Below are 21,170 nucleotides of genomic sequence, written 5' to 3' on the forward strand. Positions count from 1 at the left end.
GCCTAGAGCCGAGGCGAGCCGAGTCCAGAGCCGAACCCAGATCCGAGCCCCGAGCCCAGCCGAGAGCGGAGCCGAGGCTAGAGCCCAGCCTAGAGCCGAGCCCAGAGCCGAGCCTCGAGCCGAGCCCCGAGCCCAGCCGAGCCCCGAGCCCAGAGCCGAGCCTCGATACGAGCACCGAGACAAATCCCAAGCCCAGCCAAGAGCCGAGGCGAGCCGAGTCCAGAGCCGAACCCAGATCCGAGCCCCGAGCCCAGCCCAAAGCCGAGCCGAGTCCAGAGCCGAGTATTGAGCCGAGCCTCGAGCCGAGCCCCGAGCCCAGCCGAGCACAGAGCCCAGAGCCGAGCCTCGAGACGAGCCCCGAGACAATCCCCAAGCCCAGCCTAGAGCCGAGGCGAGCCGAATCCAGAGCCGAACCCAGATCCGAGCCCCGAGCCCAGCCTAGAGCCGAGCCGAGTCCAGAGCCGAGCCCAGGTTCAGGCGCGATCTGAGCCTCGAGCCGAGCCAAGAGCAGAGCCGATACCTGAGCCTAACCCAAAGCCGATTGCAGACAAGCCCAGAGCCGAGCCTCGAGCCCAGCCTAGAGCAGAGTCCAGAGCCGAGCACAGACCCGAGCCTCGAGCCGAGCCCCGAGCCCAGCCGAGCACAGAGCCCAGAGCCGAGCCTAGAGACGAGCCCCGAGACAATCCCCAAGCCCAGCCTAGAGCCGAGCCGAGCCGAGTCCAGAGCCGAACCCAGATCCGAGTCCCGAGCCCAGCCTAGAACCGAGCCGAGCCCTGAGCCCAGCCTAGAGGCGAGCCCAGAGCCGAGTATTGACCCGAGCCTCGAGCGGAGCCCCGAGCCCAGCCGAGCACAGAGCTCAGAGCCGAGCCTCGAGACGAGCCCCGAGACAATCCCCAAGCCCAGCCTAGAGCCGAGGCGAGCCGAGTCCAGAGCCGAACCCAGAGCCGAGCCTCGAGCCGAGCCCCGAGCCCAGCCGAGCACAGAGCCCAGAGCCGAGCCTCGAGACGAGCCCCGAGACAATCCCCAAGCCCAGCCTAGAGCCGAGGCGAGCCGAGTCCAGAGCCGAACCCAGATCCGAGCCCCGAGCCCAGCCTAGAGCCGAGCCGAGGCTAGAGCCCAGCCTAGAGCCGAGCACAGAGCCGAACCTCGAGCCGAGCCCCGAGCCCAGCCGAGCACAGAGCCCAGAGCCGAGCCTCGAGACGAGCCCCGAGACAAACCCCAAGCCCAGCCTAGAGCCGAGTCGAGCCGAGTCCAGAGCCGAAACAAGAGCCGAGCCTCGAGCCGAGCCCCGAGCCCAGCCGAGGCCAGAACCCAGCCTAGAGCCGAGCCCAGAGCCGAGCCTCGAGCCGAGCCCCGAGCCCAGCCGAGCCCCGAGCCCAGAGCCGAGCCTCGATACGAGCCCCGAGACAAATCCCAAGCCCAGCCAAGAGCCGAGGCGAGCCGAGTCCAGAGCCGAACCCAGATCCGAGCCCCGAGCCCAGCCCAAAGCCGAGCCGAGTCCAGAGCCGAGCCGAGTTTCAGGCGCGATCTGAGCCTCGAGCCGAGCCAAGAGCAGAGCCGATACATGAGCCCACCCCAAAGCAGATTGCAGACAAGCCCAGAGCCGAGCCTCGAGCCCAGCCTAGAGCAGAGTCCAGAGCCGAGCACAGAGCCGAGCCTCGAGCCGAGCCCCGAGCCCAGCCGAGGCCAGAGCCCAGCCTAGAGCCGAGCCCAGAGCCGAGCCTCGAGCCGAGCCCCGAGCCCAGCCGAACACAGAGCCCAGATCCGAGCCTCGAGACGAGCCCCGAGACAATCCCCAAGCCCAGCCTAGAGCCGAGGCGAGCCGAGTCCAGAGCCGAACCCAGATCCGAGTCCCGAGCCCAGCCTAGAACCGAGCCGAGCCCTGAGCCCAGCCTAGAGGCGAGCCCAGAGCCGAGTATTGACCCGAGCCTCGAGCGGAGCCCCGAGCCCAGCCGAGCACAGAGCTCAGAGCCGAGCCTCGAGACGAGCCCCGAGACAATCCCCAAGCCCAGCCTAGAGCCGAGGCGAGCCGAGTCCAGAGCCGAACCCAGAGCCGAGCCTCGAGCCGAGCCCCGAGCCCAGCCGAGCACAGAGCCCAGAGCCGAGCCTCGAGACGAGCCCCGAGACAATCCCCAAGCCCAGCCTAGAGCCGAGGCGAGCCGAGTCCAGAGCCGAACCCAGATCCGAGCCCCGAGCCCAGCCTAGAGCCGAGCCGAGGCTAGAGCCCAGCCTAGAGCCGAGCACAGAGCCGAACCTCGAGCCGAGCCCCGAGCCCAGCCGAGCACAGAGCCCAGAGCCGAGCCTCGAGACGAGCCCCGAGACAAACCCCAAGCCCAGCCTAGAGCCGAGTCGAGCCGAGTCCAGAGCCGAAACAAGAGCCGAGCCTCGAGCCGAGCCCCGAGCCCAGCCGAGGCCAGAGCCCAGCCTAGAGCCGAGCCCAGAGCCGAGCCTCGAGCCGAGCCCCGAGCCCAGCCGAGCCCCGAGCCCAGAGCCGAGCCTCGATACGAGCCCCGAGACAAATCCCAAGCCCAGCCAAGAGCCGAGGCGAGCCGAGTCCAGAGCCGAACCCAGATCCGAGCCCCGAGCCCAGCCCAAAGCCGAGCCGAGTCCAGAGCCGAGTATTGAGCCGAGCCTCGAGCCGAGCCCCGAGCCCAGCCGAGCACAGAGCCCAGAGCCGAGCCTCGAGACGAGCCCCGAGACAATCCCCAAGCCCAGACTAGAGCCGAGGCGAGCCGAGTCCAGAGCCGAACCCAGATCCGAGCCCCGAGCCCAGCCTATAGCCGAGCCGAGCCCTGAGCCCAGGCTAGAGGCGAGCCCAGAGCCGAGTATTGAGCCGAGCCTTGAGCCGAGCCCCGAGCCCAGCCGAGCACAGAGCCCAGAGACGAGCCTCGAGACGAGCCCCGAGACAATCCCCAAGCCCAGCCTAGAGCCGAGGCGAGCCGAGTCCAGAGCCGAACCCAGATCCGAGCCCCGAGCCCAGCCTAAAGCCGAGCCGAGTCCAGAGCCGAGCCCAGTTTCAGGCGCGATCTGAGCCTCGAGCCGAGCCAAGAGCAGAGCCGATACATGAGCCCACCCCAAAGCAGATTGCAGACAAGCCCAGAGCCGAGCCTCGAGCCCAGCCTAGAGCAGAGTCCAGAGCCGAGCACAGAGCCGAGCCTCGAGCCGAGCCCCGAGCCCAGCCGAGGCCAGAGCCCAGCCTAGAGCCGAGCCCAGAGCCGAGCCTCGAGCCGAGCCCCGAGCCCAGCCGAACACAGAGCCCAGATCCGAGCCTCGAGACGAGCCCCGAGACAATCCCCAAGCCCAGCCTAGAGCCGAGGCGAGCCGAGTCCAGAGCCGAACCCAGATCCGAGTCCCGAGCCCAGCCTAGAACCGAGCCGAGCCCTGAGCCCAGCCTAGAGGCGAGCCCAGAGCCGAGTATTGACCCGAGCCTCGAGCGGAGCCCCGAGCCCAGCCGAGCACAGAGCTCAGAGCCGAGCCTCGAGACGAGCCCCGAGACAATCCCCAAGCCCAGCCTAGAGCCGAGGCGAGCCGAGTCCAGAGCCGAACCCAGATCCGAGCCCCGAGCCCAGCCTAGAGCCGAGCCGAGTCCAGAGCCGAGCCCAGGTTCAGGCGCGATCTGAGCCTCGAGCCGAGCCAAGAGCAGAGCCGATACCTGAGCCTAACCCAAAGCAGATTGCAGACAAGCCCAGAGCCGACCCTCGAGCCCAGCCTAGAGCCGAGTCCAGAGCCGAGCACAGAGCCGAGCCTCGAGCCGAGCCCCGAGCCCAGCCGAGCACAGAGCCCATAGCCGATGCTCAAGACGAGCCCCGAGATAATCCCCAAGCCCAGCCTAGAGCCGAGGTGAGCCGAGTCCAGAGCCGAAACCAGATCCGAGCCCCGAGCCCGGCCTAGAGCCGAGCCGAGGCTAGAGCCCAGCCTAGAGCCGAGCCCAGAGCCGAACCTCGAGCCGAGCCCCGAGCCCAGCCGAGCACAGAGCCCAGAGCCGAGCCTCGAGACGAGCCCCGAGACAATCCCCAAGCCCAGCCTAGAGCCGAGGCGAGCCGAGTCCAGAGCCGAACCCAGATCCGAGCCCCGAGCCCAGCCTAGAGCCGAGCCGAGTCCAGAGCCGAGCCTCGAGCCCAGCCTAAAACCGAGTCCAGAGACGAACCCAGAGCAGAACCAGTAGCCCAGCATAGAGCCGAGAGCAGACAAGCCCAGAACCGAGCCTCGAGCCCAGCCTAGATCCGAGTCCAGAGCCGAGCCCAGAGCCGAGCAACGAGCAGAGCCTAGAGCCGAGCCGAGGCTAGAGCCCAGCCTAGAGCCGAGCCCAGAGCCGAGCCTCGAGCCGAGCCCCGAGCCCAGCCGAACACAGAGCACAGAGCCGAGCCTCGATACGAGCCCCGAGACAAATCCCAAGCCCAGCCAAGAGCCGAGGCGAGCCGAGTCCAGAGCCGAACCCAGATCCGAGCCCCGAGCCCAGCCCAAAGCCGAGCCGAGTCCAGAGCCGAGTATTGAGCCGAGCCTCGAGCCGAGCCCCGAGCCCAGCCGAGCACAGAGCCCAGAGCCGAGCCTCGAGACGAGCCCCGAGACAATCCCCAAGCCCAGCCTAGAGCCGAGGCGAGCCGAGTCCAGAGCCGAACCCAGATCCGAGCCCCGAGCCCAGCCTATAGCCGAGCCGAGCCCTGAGCCCAGGCTAGAGGCGAGCCCAGAGCCGAGTATTGAGCCGAGCCTTGAGCCGAGCCCCGAGCCCAGCCGAGCACAGAGCCCAGAGACGAGCCTCGAGACGAGCCCCGAGACAATCCCCAAGCCCAGCCTAGAGCCGAGGCGAGCCGAGTCCAGAGCCGAACCCAGATCCGAGCCCCGAGCCCAGCCTAAAGCCGAGCCGAGTCCAGAGCCGAGCCCAGTTTCAGGCGCGATCTGAGCCTCGAGCCGAGCCAAGAGCAGAGCCGATACATGAGCCCACCCCAAAGCAGATTGCAGACAAGCCCAGAGCCGAGCCTCGAGCCCAGCCTAGAGCAGAGTCCAGAGCCGAGCACAGAGCCGAGCCTCGAGCCGAGCCCCGAGCCCAGCCGAGGCCAGAGCCCAGCCTAGAGCCGAGCCCAGAGCCGAGCCTCGAGCCGAGCCCCGAGCCCAGCCGAACACAGAGCCCAGATCCGAGCCTCGAGACGAGCCCCGAGACAATCCCCAAGCCCAGCCTAGAGCCGAGGCGAGCCGAGTCCAGAGCCGAACCCAGATCCGAGTCCCGAGCCCAGCCTAGAACCGAGCCGAGCCCTGAGCCCAGCCTAGAGGCGAGCCCAGAGCCGAGTATTGACCCGAGCCTCGAGCGGAGCCCCGAGCCCAGCCGAGCACAGAGCTCAGAGCCGAGCCTCGAGACGAGCCCCGAGACAATCCCCAAGCCCAGCCTAGAGCCGAGGCGAGCCGAGTCCAGAGCCGAACCCAGATCCGAGCCTCGAGCCGAGCCCCGAGCCCAGCCGAGCACAGAGCCCAGAGCCGAGCCTCGAGACGAGCCCCGAGACAATCCCCAAGCCCAGCCTAGAGCCGAGGCGAGCCGAGTCCAGAGCCGAACCCAGATCCGAGCCCCGAGCCCAGCCTAGAGCCGAGCCGAGGCTAGAGCCCAGCCTAGAGCCGAGCACAGAGCCGAACCTCGAGCCGAGCCCCGAGCCCAGCCGAGGCCAGAGCCCAGCCTAGAGCCGAGTCCAGAGCCGAGCCTCGAGCCGAGCCCCGAGCCCAGCCGAACACAGAGCCCAGATCCGAGCCTCGAGACGAGACCCGAGACAATCCCCAAGCACAGCCTAGAGCCGAGGCGAGCCGAGTCCAGAGCCGAACCCAGATCCGAGCCCCGAGCCCAGCCTAGAGCCGAGCCGAGTCCAGAGCCGAGCCCAGGTTCAGGCGCGATCTGAGCCTCGAGCCGAGCCAAGAGCAGAGCCGATACCTGAGCCTAACCCAAAGCAGATTGCAGACAAGCCCAGAGCCGACCCTCGAGCCCAGCCTAGAGCCGAGTCCAGAGCCGAGCACAGAGCCGAGCCTCGAGCCGAGCCCCGAGCCCAGCCGAGCACAGAGCCCATAGCCGATGCTCAAGACGAGCCCCGAGATAATCCCCAAGCCCAGCCTAGAGCCGAGGTGAGCCGAGTCCAGAGCCGAAACCAGATCCGAGCCCCGAGCCCGGCCTAGAGCCGAGCCGAGGCTAGAGCCCAGCCTAGAGCCGAGCCCAGAGCCGAACCTCGAGCCGAGCCCCGAGCCCAGCCGAGCACAGAGCCCAGAGCCGAGCCTCGAGACGAGCCCCGAGACAATCCCCAAGCCCAGCCTAGAGCCGAGGCGAGCCGAGTCCAGAGCCGAACCCAGATCCGAGCCCCGAGCCCAGCCTAGAGCCGAGCCTAGTCCAGAGCCGAGCCTCGAGCCCAGCCTAAAACCGAGTCCAGAGACGAACCCAGAGCAGAACCAGTAGCCCAGCATAGAGCCGCGAGCAGACAAGCCCAGAACCGAGCCTCGAGCCCAGCCTAGATCCGAGTCCAGAGCCGAGCCCAGAGCCGAGCAACGAGCAGAGCCTAGAGCCGAGCCGAGGCTAGAGCCCAGCCTAGAGCCGAGCCCAGAGCCGAGCCTCGAGCCGAGCCCCGAGCCCAGCCGAACACAGAGCACAGAGCCGAGCCTCAAGACGAGCCCCAAGACAATCCCCAAGCCCAGCCTAGAGCCGAGGCGAGCCGTGTCCAGAGCCGAACCCAGATCCGAGCCCCGAGCCCAGCCTAGAGGCGAGCCCAGCCAGAGCCCAGTCTAGAGCCCAGCCTAGAGCCCAGCCCAGAGCCGAACCTCGAGCCGAGCCCCGAGCCCAGCCGAGCACAGAGCCCAGAGCCCAGCCTCGAGACGAGCCCCGAGACAATCCCCAAGCCCAGCCTAGAGCCGAGGCGAGCCGAGTCCAGAGCCGAACCCAGATCCGAGCCCTGAGCCCAGCCTAGAGGCAAACCGAGCCAGAGCCCGCTCTAGAGCCCAGCCTAGAGCCGAGCCCAGAGCCGAGCCTCGAGCCGAGCCCCGAGCCCAGCCGAGCACAGAGCCCAGAGCCCAGCCTCGAGACGAGCCCCGAGACAATCCCCAAGCCCAGCCTAGAGCCGAGGCGAGCCGAGTCCAGAGCCGAACCCAGATCCGAGCCCCGAGCCCATCCCAAAGCCAAGCCGAGTCCAGAGCCGAGCCCAGAGCTGAGCCTCGAGCCGAGCCCCGAGTCCAGCCGAGCACAGAGCCCAGAGCCGAGCCTCGAGACGAGCCCCGAGACAATCCCCAAGCCCAGCCTAGAGCCGAGGCGAGCCGAGTCCAGAGCCGAACCCAGATCCGAGCCCCGAGCCCAGCCTATAGCCGAGCCGAGGCTAGAGTCCAGCCTAGAGCCGAGCCCAGAGCCGAACCTCGAGCCGAGCCCCGAGCCCAGCCGAGCACAGAGCCCAGAGCCGAGCCTCGAGACGAGCCCCGAGACAATCCCCAAGCCCAGCCTAGAGCCGAGGCGAGCCGAGTCCAGAGCCGAAACCAGAGCCGAGCCTCGAGCCGAGCCCCGAGCCCAGCCGAGCACAGAGCCCAGAGCCGAGCCTCGAGACGAGCCCCGAGACAATCCCCAAGCGCAGCCTAGAGCCGAGGCGAGCCGAGTACAGAGCCGAACCCAGATCCGAGCCCCGACCCCAGCCTAGAGCGGAGCCGATGCTAGAGCCCAGCCTAGAGCCGAGCCCAGAGCCGAGCCTCGAGCCGAGCCCCGAGCCCAGCCGAGCCCCGAGCCCAGAGCCGAGCCTCGATACGAGCCCCGAGACAAATCCCAAGCCCAGCCAAGAGCCGAGGCGAGCCGAGTCCAGAGCCGAACCCAGATCCGAGCCCCGAGCCCAGCCCAAAGCCGAGCCGAGTCCAGAGCCGAGTATTGAGCCGAGCCTCGAGCCGAGCCCCGAGCCCAGCCGAGCACAGAGCCCAGAGCCGAGCCTCGAGACGAGCCCCGAGACAATCCCCAAGCCCAGCCTAGAGCCGAGGCGAGCCGAGTCCAGAGCCGAACCCAGATCCGAGCCCCGAGCCCAGCCTATAGCCGAGCCGAGCCCTGAGCCCAGGCTAGAGGCGAGCCCAGAGCCGAGTATTGAGCCGAGCCTTGAGCCGAGCCCCGAGCCCAGCCGAGCACAGAGCCCAGAGACGAGCCTCGAGACGAGCCCCGAGACAATCCCCAAGCCCAGCCTAGAGCCGAGGCGAGCCGAGTCCAGAGCCGAACCCAGATCCGAGCCCCGAGCCCAGCCTAAAGCCGAGCCGAGTCCAGAGCCGAGCCCAGTTTCAGGCGCGATCTGAGCCTCGAGCCGAGCCAAGAGCAGAGCCGATACATGAGCCCACCCCAAAGCAGATTGCAGACAAGCCCAGAGCCGAGCCTCGAGCCCAGCCTAGAGCAGAGTCCAGAGCCGAGCACAGAGCCGAGCCTCGAGCCGAGCCCCGAGCCCAGCCGAGGCCAGAGCCCAGCCTAGAGCCGAGCCCAGAGCCGAGCCTCGAGCCGAGCCCCGAGCCCAGCCGAACACAGAGCCCAGATCCGAGCCTCGAGACGAGCCCCGAGACAATCCCCAAGCCCAGCCTAGAGCCGAGGCGAGCCGAGTCCAGAGCCGAACCCAGATCCGAGTCCCGAGCCCAGCCTAGAACCGAGCCGAGCCCTGAGCCCAGCCTAGAGGCGAGCCCAGAGCCGAGTATTGACCCGAGCCTCGAGCGGAGCCCCGAGCCCAGCCGAGCACAGAGCTCAGAGCCGAGCCTCGAGACGAGCCCCGAGACAATCCCCAAGCCCAGCCTAGAGCCGAGGCGAGCCGAGTCCAGAGCCGAACCCAGAGCCGAGCCTCGAGCCGAGCCCCGAGCCCAGCCGAGCACAGAGCCCAGAGCCGAGCCTCGAGACGAGCCCCGAGACAATCCCCAAGCCCAGCCTAGAGCCGAGGCGAGCCGAGTCCAGAGCCGAACCCAGATCCGAGCCCCGAGCCCAGCCTAGAGCCGAGCCGAGGCTAGAGCCCAGCCTAGAGCCGAGCACAGAGCCGAACCTCGAGCCGAGCCCCGAGCCCAGCCGAGCACAGAGCCCAGAGCCGAGCCTCGAGACGAGCCCCGAGACAAACCCCAAGCCCAGCCTAGAGCCGAGTCGAGCCGAGTCCAGAGCCGAAAAAAGAGCCGAGCCTCGAGCCGAGCCCCGAGCCCAGCCGAGGCCAGAGCCCAGCCTAGAGCCGAGCCCAGAGCCGAGCCTCGAGCCGAGCCCCGAGCCCAGCCGAACACAGAGCCCAGATCCGAGCCTCGAGACGAGACCCGAGACAATCCCCAAGCACAGCCTAGAGCCGAGGCGAGCCGAGTCCAGAGCCGAACCCAGATCCGAGCCCCGAGCCCAGCCTAGAGCCGAGCCGAGTCCAGAGCCGAGCCCAGGTTCAGGCGCGATCTGAGCCTCGAGCCGAGCCAAGAGCAGAGCCGATACCTGAGCCTAACCCAAAGCAGATTGCAGACAAGCCCAGAGCCGACCCTCGAGCCCAGCCTAGAGCCGAGTCCAGAGCCGAGCACAGAGCCGAGCCTCGAGCCGAGCCCCGAGCCCAGCCGAGCACAGAGCCCATAGCCGATGCTCAAGACGAGCCCCGAGATAATCCCCAAGCCCAGCCTAGAGCCGAGGTGAGCCGAGTCCAGAGCCGAAACCAGATCCGAGCCCCGAGCCCGGCCTAGAGCCGAGCCGAGGCTAGAGCCCAGCCTAGAGCCGAGCCCAGAGCCGAACCTCGAGCCGAGCCCCGAGCCCAGCCGAGCACAGAGCCCAGAGCCGAGCCTCGAGACGAGCCCCGAGACAATCCCCAAGCCCAGCCTAGAGCCGAGGCGAGCCGAGTCCAGAGCCGAACCCAGATCCGAGCCCCGAGCCCAGCCTAGAGCCGAGCCGAGTCGAGAGCCGAGCCTCGAGCCCAGCCTAAAACCGAGTCCAGAGACGAACCCAGAGCAGAACCAGTAGCCCAGCATAGAGCCGAGAGCAGACAAGCCCAGAACCGAGCCTCGAGCCCAGCCTAGATCCGAGTCCAGAGCCGAGCCCAGAGCCGAGCAACGAGCAGAGCCTAGAGCCGAGCCGAGGCTAGAGCCCAGCCTAGAGCCGAGCCCAGAGCCGAGCCTCGAGCCGAGCCCCGAGCCCAGCCGAACACAGAGCACAGAGCCGAGCCTCAAGACGAGCCCCAAGACAATCCCCAAGCCCAGCCTAGAGCCGAGGCGAGCCGTGTCCAGAGCCGAACCCAGATCCGAGCCCCGAGCCCAGCCTAGAGGCGAGCCCAGCCAGAGCCCAGTCTAGAGCCCAGCCTAGAGCCCAGCCCAGAGCCGAACCTCGAGCCGAGCCCCGAGCCCAGCCGAGCACAGAGCCCAGAGCCCAGCCTCGAGACGAGCCCCGAGACAATCCCCAAGCCCAGCCTAGAGCCGAGGCGAGACGAGTCCAGAGCCGAACCCAGATCCGAGCCCTGAGCCCAGCCTAGAGGCAAACCGAGCCAGAGCCCGCTCTAGAGCCCAGCCTAGAGCCGAGCCCAGAGCCGAGCCTCGAGCCGAGCCCCGAGCCCAGCCGAGCACAGAGCCCAGAGCCCAGCCTCGAGACGAGCCCCGAGACAATCCCCAAGCCCAGCCTAGAGCCGAGGCGAGCCGAGTCCAGAGCCGAACCCAGATCCGAGCCCCGAGCCCATCCCAAAGCCAAGCCGAGTCCAGAGCCGAGCCCAGAGCTGAGCCTCGAGCCGAGCCCCGAGTCCAGCCGAGCACAGAGCCCAGAGCCGAGCCTCGAGACGAGCCCCGAGACAATCCCCAAGCCCAGCCTAGAGCCGAGGCGAGCCGAGTCCAGAGCCGAACCCAGATCCGAGCCCCGAGCCCAGCCTATAGCCGAGCCGAGGCTAGAGTCCAGCCTAGAGCCGAGCCCAGAGCCGAACCTCGAGCCGAGCCCCGAGCCCAGCCGAGCACAGAGCCCAGAGCCGAGCCTCGAGACGAGCCCCGAGACAATCCCCAAGCCCAGCCTAGAGCCGAGGCGAGCCGAGTCCAGAGCCGAAACCAGAGCCGAGCCTCGAGCCGAGCCCCGAGCCCAGCCGAGCACAGAGCCCAGAGCCGAGCCTCGAGACGAGCCCCGAGACAATCCCCAAGCGCAGCCTAGAGCCGAGGCGAGCCGAGTACAGAGCCGAACCCAGATCCGAGCCCCGACCCCAGCCTAGAGCGGAGCCGATGCTAGAGCCCAGCCTAGAGCCGAGCCCAGAGCCGAGCCTCGAGCCGAGCCCCGAGCCCAGCCGAGCCCCGAGCCCAGAGCCGAGCCTCGATACGAGCCCCGAGACAAATCCCAAGCCCAGCCAAGAGCCGAGGCGAGCCGAGTCCAGAGCCGAACCCAGATCCGAGCCCCGAGCCCAGCCCAAAGCCGAGCCGAGTCCAGAGCCGAGTATTGAGCCGAGCCTCGAGCCGAGCCCCGAGCCCAGCCGAGCACAGAGCCCAGAGCCGAGCCTCGAGACGAGCCCCGAGACAATCCCCAAGCCCAGCCTAGAGCCGAGGCGAGCCGAGTCCAGAGCCGAACCCAGATCCGAGCCCCGAGCCCAGCCTATAGCCGAGCCGAGCCCTGAGCCCAGGCTAGAGGCGAGCCCAGAGCCGAGTATTGAGCCGAGCCTTGAGCCGAGCCCCGAGCCCAGCCGAGCACAGAGCCCAGAGACGAGCCTCGAGACGAGCCCCGAGACAATCCCCAAGCCCAGCCTAGAGCCGAGGCGAGCCGAGTCCAGAGCCGAACCCAGATCCGAGCCCCGAGCCCAGCCTAAAGCCGAGCCGAGTCCAGAGCCGAGCCCAGTTTCAGGCGCGATCTGAGCCTCGAGCCGAGCCAAGAGCAGAGCCGATACATGAGCCCACCCCAAAGCAGATTGCAGACAAGTCCAGAGCCGAGCCTCGAGCCCAGCCTAGAGCAGAGTCCAGAGCCGAGCACAGAGCCGAGCCTCGAGCCGAGCCCCGAGCCCAGCCGAGGCCAGAGCCCAGCCTAGAGCCGAGCCCAGAGCCGAGCCTCGAGCCGAGCCCCGAGCCCAGCCGAACACAGAGCCCAGATCCGAGCCTCGAGACGAGCCCCGAGACAATCCCCAAGCCCAGCCTAGAGCCGAGGCGAGCCGAGTCCAGAGCCGAACCCAGATCCGAGTCCCGAGCCCAGCCTAGAACCGAGCCGAGCCCTGAGCCCAGCCTAGAGGCGAGCCCAGAGCCGAGTATTGACCCGAGCCTCGAGCGGAGCCCCGAGCCCAGCCGAGCACAGAGCTCAGAGCAGAGCCTCGAGACGAGCCCCGAGACAATAACCAAGCCCAGCCTAGAGCCGAGGCGAGCCGAGTCCAGAGCCGAACCCAGAGCCGAGCCTCGAGCCGAGCCCCGAGCCCAGCCGAGCACAGAGCCCAGAGCCGAGCCTCGAGACGAGCCCCGAGACAATCCCCAAGCCCAGCCTAGAGCCGAGGCGAGCCGAGTCCAGAGCCGAACCCAGATCCGAGCCCCGAGCCCAGCCTAGAGCCGAGCCGAGGCTAGAGCCCAGCCTAGAGCCGAGCACAGAGCCGAACCTCGAGCCGAGCCCCGAGCCCAGCCGAGCACAGAGCCCAGAGCCGAGCCTCGAGACGAGCCCCGAGACAAACCCCAAGCCCAGCCTAGAGCCGAGTCGAGCCGAGTCCAGAGCCGAAAAAAGAGCCGAGCCTCGAGCCGAGCCCCGAGCCCAGCCGAGGCCAGAGCCCAGCCTAGAGCCGAGCCCAGAGCCGAGCCTCGAGCCGAGCCCCGAGCCCAGCCGAACACAGAGCCCAGATCCGAGCCTCGAGACGAGACCCGAGACAATCCCCAAGCACAGCCTAGAGCCGAGGCGAGCCGAGTCCAGAGCCGAACCCAGATCCGAGCCCCGAGCCCAGCCTAGAGCCGAGCCGAGTCCAGAGCCGAGCCCAGGTTCAGGCGCGATCTGAGCCTCGAGCCGAGCCAAGAGCAGAGCCGATACCTGAGCCTAACCCAAAGCAGATTGCAGACAAGCCCAGAGCCGACCCTCGAGCCCAGCCTAGAGCCGAGTCCAGAGCCGAGCACAGAGCCGAGCCTCGAGCCGAGCCCCGAGCCCAGCCGAGCACAGAGCCCATAGCCGATGCTCAAGACGAGCCCCGAGATAATCCCCAAGCCCAGCCTAGAGCCGAGGTGAGCCGAGTCCAGAGCCGAACCCAGATCCGAGCCCCGAGCCCGGCCTAGAGCCGAGCCGAGGCTAGAGCCCAGCCTAGAGCCGAGCCCAGAGCCGAACCTCGAGCCGAGCCACGAGCCCAGCCGAACACAGAGCCCAGAGCCGAGCCTCGAGACGAGCCCCGAGACAATCCCCAAGCCCAGCCTAGAGCCGAGGCGAGCCGAGTCCAGAGCCGAACCCAGATCCGAGCCCCGAGCCCAGCCTAGAGCCGAGCCGAGTCCAGAGCCGAGCCTCGAGCCCAGCCTAAAACCGAGTCCAGAGACGAGCCCAGAGCAGAGCCAGTAGCCCAGCATAGAGCCGAGAGCAGACAAGCCCAGAACCGAGCCTCGAGCCCAGCCTAGATCCGAGTCCAGAGCCGAGCCCAGAGCCGAGCAACGAGCAGAGCCTAGAGCCGAGCCGAGGCTAGAGCCCAGCCTAGAGCCGAGCCCAGAGCCGAGCCTCGAGCCGAGCCCCGAGCCCAGCCGAACACAGAGCACAGAGCCGAGCCTAAAGACGAGCCCCAAGACAATCCCCAAGCCCAGCCTAGAGCCGAGGCGAGCCGTGTCCAGAGCCGAACCCAGATCCGAGCCCCGAGCCCAGCCTAGAGGCAAACCGAGCCAGAGCCCGCTCTAGAGCCCAGCCTAGAGCCGAGCCCAGAGCCGAGCCTCGAGCCGAGCCCCGAGCCCAGCCGAGCACAGAGCCCAGAGCCCAGCCTCGAGACGAGCCCCGAGACAATCCCCAAGCCCAGCCTAGAGCCGAGGCGAGCCGAGTCCAGAGCCGAACCCAGATCCGAGCCCCGAGCCCATCCCAAAGCCAAGCCGAGTCCAGAGCCGAGCCCAGAGCTGAGCCTCGAGCCGAGCCCCGAGTCCAGCCGAGCACAGAGCCCAGAGCCGAGCCTCGAGACGAGCCCCGAGACAATCCCCAAGCCCAGCCTAGAGCCGAGGCGAGCCGAGTCCAGAGCCGAACCCAGATCCGAGCCCCGAGCCCAGCCTATAGCCGAGCCGAGGCTAGAGTCCAGCCTAGAGCCGAGCCCAGAGCCGAACCTCGAGCCGAGCCCCGAGCCCAGCCGAGCACAGAGCCCAGAGCCGAGCCTCGAGACGAGCCCCGAGACAATCCCCAAGCCCAGCCTAGAGCCGAGGCGAGCCGAGTCCAGAGCCGAAACCAGAGCCGAGCCTCGAGCCGAGCCCCGAGCCCAGCCGAGCACAGAGCCCAGAGCCGAGCCTCGAGACGAGCCCCGAGACAATCCCCAAGCGCAGCCTAGAGCCGAGGCGAGCCGAGTACAGAGCCGAACCCAGATCCGAGCCCCGACCCCAGCCTAGAGCGGAGCCGATGCTAGAGCCCAGCCTAGAGCCGAGCCCAGAGCCGAGCCTCGAGCCGAGCCCCGAGCCCAGCCGAGCCCCGAGCCCAGAGCCGAGCCTCGATACGAGCCCCGAGACAAATCCCAAGCCCAGCCAAGAGCCGAGGCGAGCCGAGTCCAGAGCCGAACCCAGATCCGAGCCCCGAGCCCAGCCCAAAGCCGAGCCGAGTCCAGAGCCGAGTATTGAGCCGAGCCTCGAGCCGAGCCCCGAGCCCAGCCGAGCACAGAGCCCAGAGCCGAGCCTCGAGACGAGCCCCGAGACAATCCCCAAGCCCAGCCTAGAGCCGAGGCGAGCCGAGTCCAGAGCCGAACCCAGATCCGAGCCCCGAGCCCAGCCTATAGCCGAGCCGAGCCCTGAGCATAGGCTAGAGGCGAGCCCAGAGCCGAGTATTGAGCCGAGCCTTGAGCCGAGCCCCGAGCCCAGCCGAGCACAGAGCCCAGAGACGAGCCTCGAGACGAGCCCCGAGACAATCCCCAAGCCCAGCCTAGAGCCGAGGCGAGCCGAGTCCAGAGCCGAACCCAGATCCGAGCCCCGAGCCCAGCCTAAAGCCGAGCCGAGTCCAGAGCCGAGCCCAGTTTCAGGCGCGATCTGAGCCTCGAGCCGAGCCAAGAGCAGAGCCGATACATGAGCCCAACCCAAAGCAGATTGCAGACAAGCCCAGAGCCGAGCCTCGAGCCCAGCCTAGAGCAGAGTCCAGAGCCGAGCACAGAGCCGAGCCTCGAGCCGAGCCCCGAGCCCAGCCGAGGCCAGAGCCCAGCCTAGAGCCGAGCCCAGAGCCGAGCCTCGAGCCGAGCCCCGAGCCCAGCCGAACACAGAGCCCAGATCCGAGCCTCGAGACGAGCCCCGAGACAATCCCCAAGCCCAGCCTAGAGCCGAGGCGAGCCGAGTCCAGAGCCGAACCCAGATCCGAGCCCCGAGCCCAGCCTAGAGCCGAGCCGAGTCCAGAGCCGAGCCCAGGTTCAGGCGCAATCTGAGCCTCGAGCCGAGCCAAGAGCAGAGCCGATACATGAGCCCAACCCAAAGCAGATTGCAGACAAGCCCAGAGCCGAGCCTCGAGCCCAGCCTAGAGCAGAGTCCAGAGCCGAGCACAGAGCCGAGCCTCGAGCCGAGCCCCGAGCCCAGCCGAGGCCAGAGCCCAGCCTAGAGCCGAGCCCAGAGCCGAGCCTCGAGCCGAGCCCCGAGCCCAGCCGAACACAGAGCCCAGATCCGAGCCTCGAGACGAGCCCCGAGACAATCCCCAAGCCCAGCCTAGAGCCGAGGCGAGCCGAGTCCAGAGCCGAACCCAGATCCGAGCGCCGAGCCCAGCCTAGAGCCGAGCCGAGTCCAGAGCCGAGCCCAGGTTCAGGCGCGATCTGAGCCTCGAGCCGAGCCAAAAGCAGAGCCGATACCTGAGCCTAACCCAAAGCCGATTGCAGACAAGCCCAGAGCCGAGCCTCGAGCCCAGCCTAGAGCAGAGTCCAGAGCCGCGCACAGACCCGAGCCTCGAGCCGAGCCCCGAGCCCAGCCGAGCACAGAGCCCAGAGCCGAGCCTAGAGACGAGCCCCGAGACAATCCCCAAGCCCAGCCTAGAGCCGAGCCGAGCCGAGTCCAGAGCCGAACCCAGATCCGAGTCCCGAGCCCAGCCTAGAACCGAGCCGAGCCCTGAGCCCAGCCTAGAGGCGAGCCCAGAGCCGAGTATTGACCCGAGCCTCGAGCGGAGCCCCGAGCCCAGCCGAGCACAGAGCTCAGAGCCGAGCCTCGAGACGAGCCCCGAGACAATCCCCAAGCCCAGCCTAGAGCCGAGGCTAGCCGAGTCCAGAGCCGAACCCAGAGCCGAGCCTCGAGCCGAGCCCCGAGCCCAGCCGAGCACAGAGCCCAGAGCCGAGCCTCGAGACGAGCCCCGAGACAATCCCCAAGCCCAGCCTAGAGCCGAGCCGAGTCCAGAGCCGAGCCCAGGTTCAGGCGCGATCTGAGCCTCGAGCCGAGCCAAGAGCAGAGCTGATACCTGAGCCTAACCCAAAGCAGATTGCAGACAAGCCCAGAGCCGACCCTCGAGCCCAGCCTAGAGCCGAGTCCAGAGCCGAGCACAGAGCCGAGCCTCGAGCCGAGCCCCGAGCCCAGCCGAGCACAGAGCCCATAGCCGATGCTCAAGACGAGCCCCGAGATAATCCCCAAGCCCAGCCTAGAGCCGAGGTGAGCCGAGTCCAGAGCCGAAACCAGATCCGAGCCCCGAGCCCAGCCTAGAGCCGAGCCGAGGCTAGAGCCCAGCCTAGAGCCGAGCCCAGAGCCGAACCTCGAGCCGAGCCCCGAGCCCAGCCGAACACAGAGCCCAGAGCCGAGCCTCGAGACGAGCCCCGAGACAATCCCCAAGCCCAGCCTAGAGCCGAGGCGAGCCGAGTCCAGAGCCGAACCCAGATCCGAGCCCCGAGCCCAGCCTAGAGCCGAGCCGAGTCCAGAGCCGAGCCTCGAGCCCAGCCTAAAACCGAGTCCAGAGACGAGCCCAGAGCAGAGCCAGTAGCCCAGCATAGAGCCGAGAGCAGACAAGCCCAGAACCGAGCCTCGAGCCCAGCCTAGATCCGAGTCCAGAGCCGAGCCCAGAGCCGAGCAACGAGCAGAGCCTAGAGCCGAGCCGAGGCTAGAGCCCAGCCTAGAGCCGAGCCCAGAGCCGAGCCTCGAGCCGAGCCCCGAGCCCAGCCGAACACAGAGCACAGAGCCGAGCCTCAAGACGAGCCCCAAGACAATCCCCAAGCCCAGCCTAGAGCCGAGGCGAGCCGTGTCCAGAGCCGAACCCAGATCCGAGCCCCGAGCCCAGCCTAGAGGCGAGCCCAGCCAGAGCCCAGTCTAGAGCCCAGCCTAGAGCCCAGCCCAGAGCCGAACCTCGAGCCGAGCCCCGAGCCCAGCCGAGCACAGAGCCCAGAGCCCAGCCTCGAGACGAGCCCCGAGACAATCCCCAAGCCCAGCCTAGAGCCGAGGCGAGCCGAGTCCAGAGCCGAAACCAGAGCCGAGCCTCGAGCCGAGCCCCGAGCCCAGCCGAGCACAGAGCCCAGAGCCGAGCCTCGAGACGAGCCACGAGACAATCCCCAAGCCCAGCCTAGAGCCGAGTCCAGAGCCGAGCACAGAGCCGAGCCTCGAGCCGAGCCCCGAGAAAATCCCCAAGCCCAGCCAAGAGCCGAGGCGAGCCGAGTCCAGAGCCGAAACCAGAGCCGAGCCTCGAGCCGAGCCCCGAGCCCAGCCGAGCACAGAGCCCAGAGCCTAGCCTCGAGACGAGCCCCGAGACAATCCCCAAGCCCAGCCTAGAGCCGAGGCGAGCGGAGTCCAGAGCCGAATCCAGAGCCGAGCCTCGAAACGAGCCCCGAGCCCAGCCGAGCACAGAGCCCAGAGCCGAGCCGAGAGTCGGGCGCGATTTGAGACTCGAGCCGAGCTAAGCGTAGAGCCGATCCCTGAGCTCAGCCCAAAGCCGAGAGAAGACAAGCCACGAGCCGAGCCTCGAGCCGAGCCCCGAGCCCAGCCGAGCACAGAGCCCAGAGCCGATGCTCAAGACGAGCCCCGAGACAAACCCCAAGCCCAGCCTAGAGCCGAGTCGAGCCGAGTCCAGAGCCGAACCCAGATCCGAGCCCCGAGGCCAGCCTAGAGCCGAGCCGAGTCCAGAGCAGAGCCTCGAGCTCAGCCTAGAACCGAGTCCAGAGACGAGCCCAGAGCAGAGCCACGAGCCCAGCCTAGAGCCGAGAGCAGACAAGCCCAGAGCCGAGCCTCGAGCCCAGCCCAGATGCGTGTCCAGATCCGAGCCCAGAGCCGAGCAACGAGCAGAGCCTATAGCCGAGCCGAGGCTATAGCCCAGCCTAGAGCCGAGCCCAGAGCCGAGCATCGAGCCGAGCCCCGAGCCCAGCCGAGCACAGAGCCCAGAGCCGAGCCTCGAGACGATCCCCGAGCCCAGCCGAGCACAGAGCCCAGAGCCGAGCCGAGAGTCGGGCGCGATCTGAGCCTCGAGCCGAGATAAGAGTAGGACCGATCCCTGAGCTCAGCCCAAAGCCGAGAGAAGACAAGCCAAGAGCCGAGCCTCGAGCCCAGCCTCGAGCTGAGTCCAGAGCCGAACCCAGATCCGAGCCCCGAGACCAGCCTAGAGCCGAGCCGAGCCCTGAGCCCAGGCTAGAGGCGAGCCCAGAGCCGAGTATTGAGCCGAGCCTTGAGCCGAGCACCGAGCCCAGCCGAGCACAGAGCCCAGAGCCGAGCCTCGAGACGAGCCCCGAGACAATCCCAAAGCCCAGACTAGAGCCGAGGCGAGCCGAGTCCAGAGCCGAACCCAGATCCGAGCCCCGAGGCCAGCCTAGAGCCGAGCCGAGGCTAGAGCCCAGCCTAGAGCCGAGCCCAGAGCCGAACCTCGAGCCGAGCCCCGAGCCCAGCCGAGCACAGAGCCCAGAGCCGAGCCTCGAGACGAGCCCCGAGACAATCCCCAAGCCCAGCCTAGAGCCGAGGCGAGCCGAGTCCAGAGCCGAACCCAGATCCGAGCCCCGAGCCCAGCCCAAACCCGAGCCGAGTCCAGAGCCGAGCCCAGAGCCGAACCTCGAGCCGAGCCCCGAGCCCAGCCGAGCACAGAGCCCATAGACGATGCTCAAGACGAGCCCCGAGACAAATCCCAAGCCCAGCCTAGAGCCGAGGCGAGCCGAGTCCAGAGCCGAACTCAGATCCGAGCCCCGAGCCCAGCCCAAACCCGAGCCGAGTCCAGAGCCGAGCCCAGAGCCGAGCCTCGAGCCGAGCCCCGAGCCCAGCCGAGCACAGAGCCCAGAGCCGAGCCTCGAGACGAGCCCCGAGACAAATCCCAAGCCCAGCCTAGAGCCGAGGCGAGCCGAGTCCAGAGCCGAACCCAGATCCGAGCCCCGAGCCCAGCCCAAAGCCGAGCCGAGTCCAGAGCCGAGTATTGAGCCGAGCCTCGAGCCGAGCCCCGAGCCCAGCCGAGCACAGAGCCCAGAGCCGAGCCTCGAGACGAGCCCCGAGACAATCCCCAAGCCCAGCCTAGAGCCGAGGCGAGCCGAGTCCAGAGCCGAACCCAGATCCGAGCACCGAGCACAGCCTAGAGCCGAGCCGAGCCCAGAGCCCAGGCTAGAGGCGAGCCCAGAGCCGAGTATTGAGCCGAGCCTTGAGCCGAGCACCGAGCCCAGCCGAGCACAGAGCCCAGAGCCGATGCTCAAGACGATCCCCGAGACAAACCCCAAGCCCAGCCTAGAGCCGAGTCGGGCCGAGTCCAGAGCCGAACCCAGATCCGAGCCCCGAGGCCAGCCTAGAGCCGAGCCGAGTCCAGAGCAGAGCCTCGAGGCCAGCCTAGAACCGAGTCCAGAGACGAGCCCAGAGCAGAGCCACGAGCCCAGCCTAGAGCCGAGAGCAGACAAGCCAAGAGCCGAGCCTCGAGCCCAGCCTCGAGCTGAGTCCAGAGCCGAGCCCAGAGCCGAGCCTCGAGCCGAGCACCGAGCCCAGCCGAGCACAGAGCCCAGAGCCGAGCCTCGAGACGAGCCCCGAGACAAATCCCAAGCCCAGCCTAGAGCCGAGGCGAGCCGAGTCCAGAGCCGAACGCAGATCCGAGCCCCGAGCCCAGCCCAAAGCCGAGCCGAGTCCAGAGCCGAGTATTGAGCCGAGCCTCGAGCCGAGCCCCGAGCCCAGCCGAGCACAGAGCCCAGAGCCGAGCCTCGAGACGAGCCCCGAGACAATCCCCAAGCGCAGCCAAGAGCCGAGGCGAGCCGACTCCAGAGCCGAACCAGATCCGAGCCCCGAGCCCAGCCTAGTGCCGAGCCGAGCCCTGAGCCCAGGCTAGATGCGAGCCCAGAACCGAGTATTGAGCCGAGCCTTGAGCCGAGTACCGAGCCCAGCCGAGTACAGAGCCCAGAGCCGAGCCTCGAGACGAGCCCCGAGCCCAGCCGAGCTCAGAGCCCAGAGCCGAGCCTCGAGACGAGCCCCGAGACAATCCCCATGCCCAGCCTAGAGACGAGGCGAGCCGAGTCCAGACCCGAACACAGATCCAAGCCCCGAGCCCAGCCTAGAGCTGAGCCGAGTCCAGAGCCGAGCCTCGAGCCCAGCCTAGAACCGAGTCCAGAGACGAGCCCAGAGCAGAGCCCCTAGCCCAGCATAGAGCCGAGAGCAGACAAGCCCAGAACCGAGCCTCGACCCCAGCCTAGATCCGAGTCCTGACCCGAGTCCAGAGCCGAGCCTCGAGACGAGCCCCGAGCCCAGCCGAACACAGAGCCCAGATCCGAGCCTCGAGACGAGCCCCGAGACAATCCCCAAGCCCAGCCTAGAGCCGAGACGAGCCGAGTCCAGAGCCGAACCCAGATCGGTGCCCCGAGCCCAGCCTAGAGCCGAGCCGAGCCCAGAGCACAACCTAGAGCCGAGCCCAGAGCCGAAAGTCGAGCCGAGCCCCGAGCCCAGCCGAGCACAGAGCCAAGAGCCGAGCCTCGAGACGACCCCGAGACAATCCCCAAGCCCAGCCAAGAGCCGAGGCGAGCCGAGTCCAGAGCCGAACCCAGAGCCGAGCCCCGAGCCCAGCCTAGAGCCGAGCCGAGGCTAGAGCCCAGCCTAGAGCCGAGCACAGAGCCGAACCTCGAGCCGAGCCCCGAGCCCAGCCGAGCACAGAGCCCAGTGCCGAGCCTCGAGACGAGCCCCGAGACAATCCCCAAGCCCAGCCTAGAGCCGAGGCGAGCCGACTCCAGAGCCGAAACCAG

Source organism: Athene noctua, unplaced genomic scaffold (assembly GCF_965140245.1).
Source record: "Athene noctua unplaced genomic scaffold, bAthNoc1.hap1.1 HAP1_HAP1_scaffold_60, whole genome shotgun sequence".
Taxonomy (NCBI): domain Eukaryota; kingdom Metazoa; phylum Chordata; class Aves; order Strigiformes; family Strigidae; genus Athene; species Athene noctua.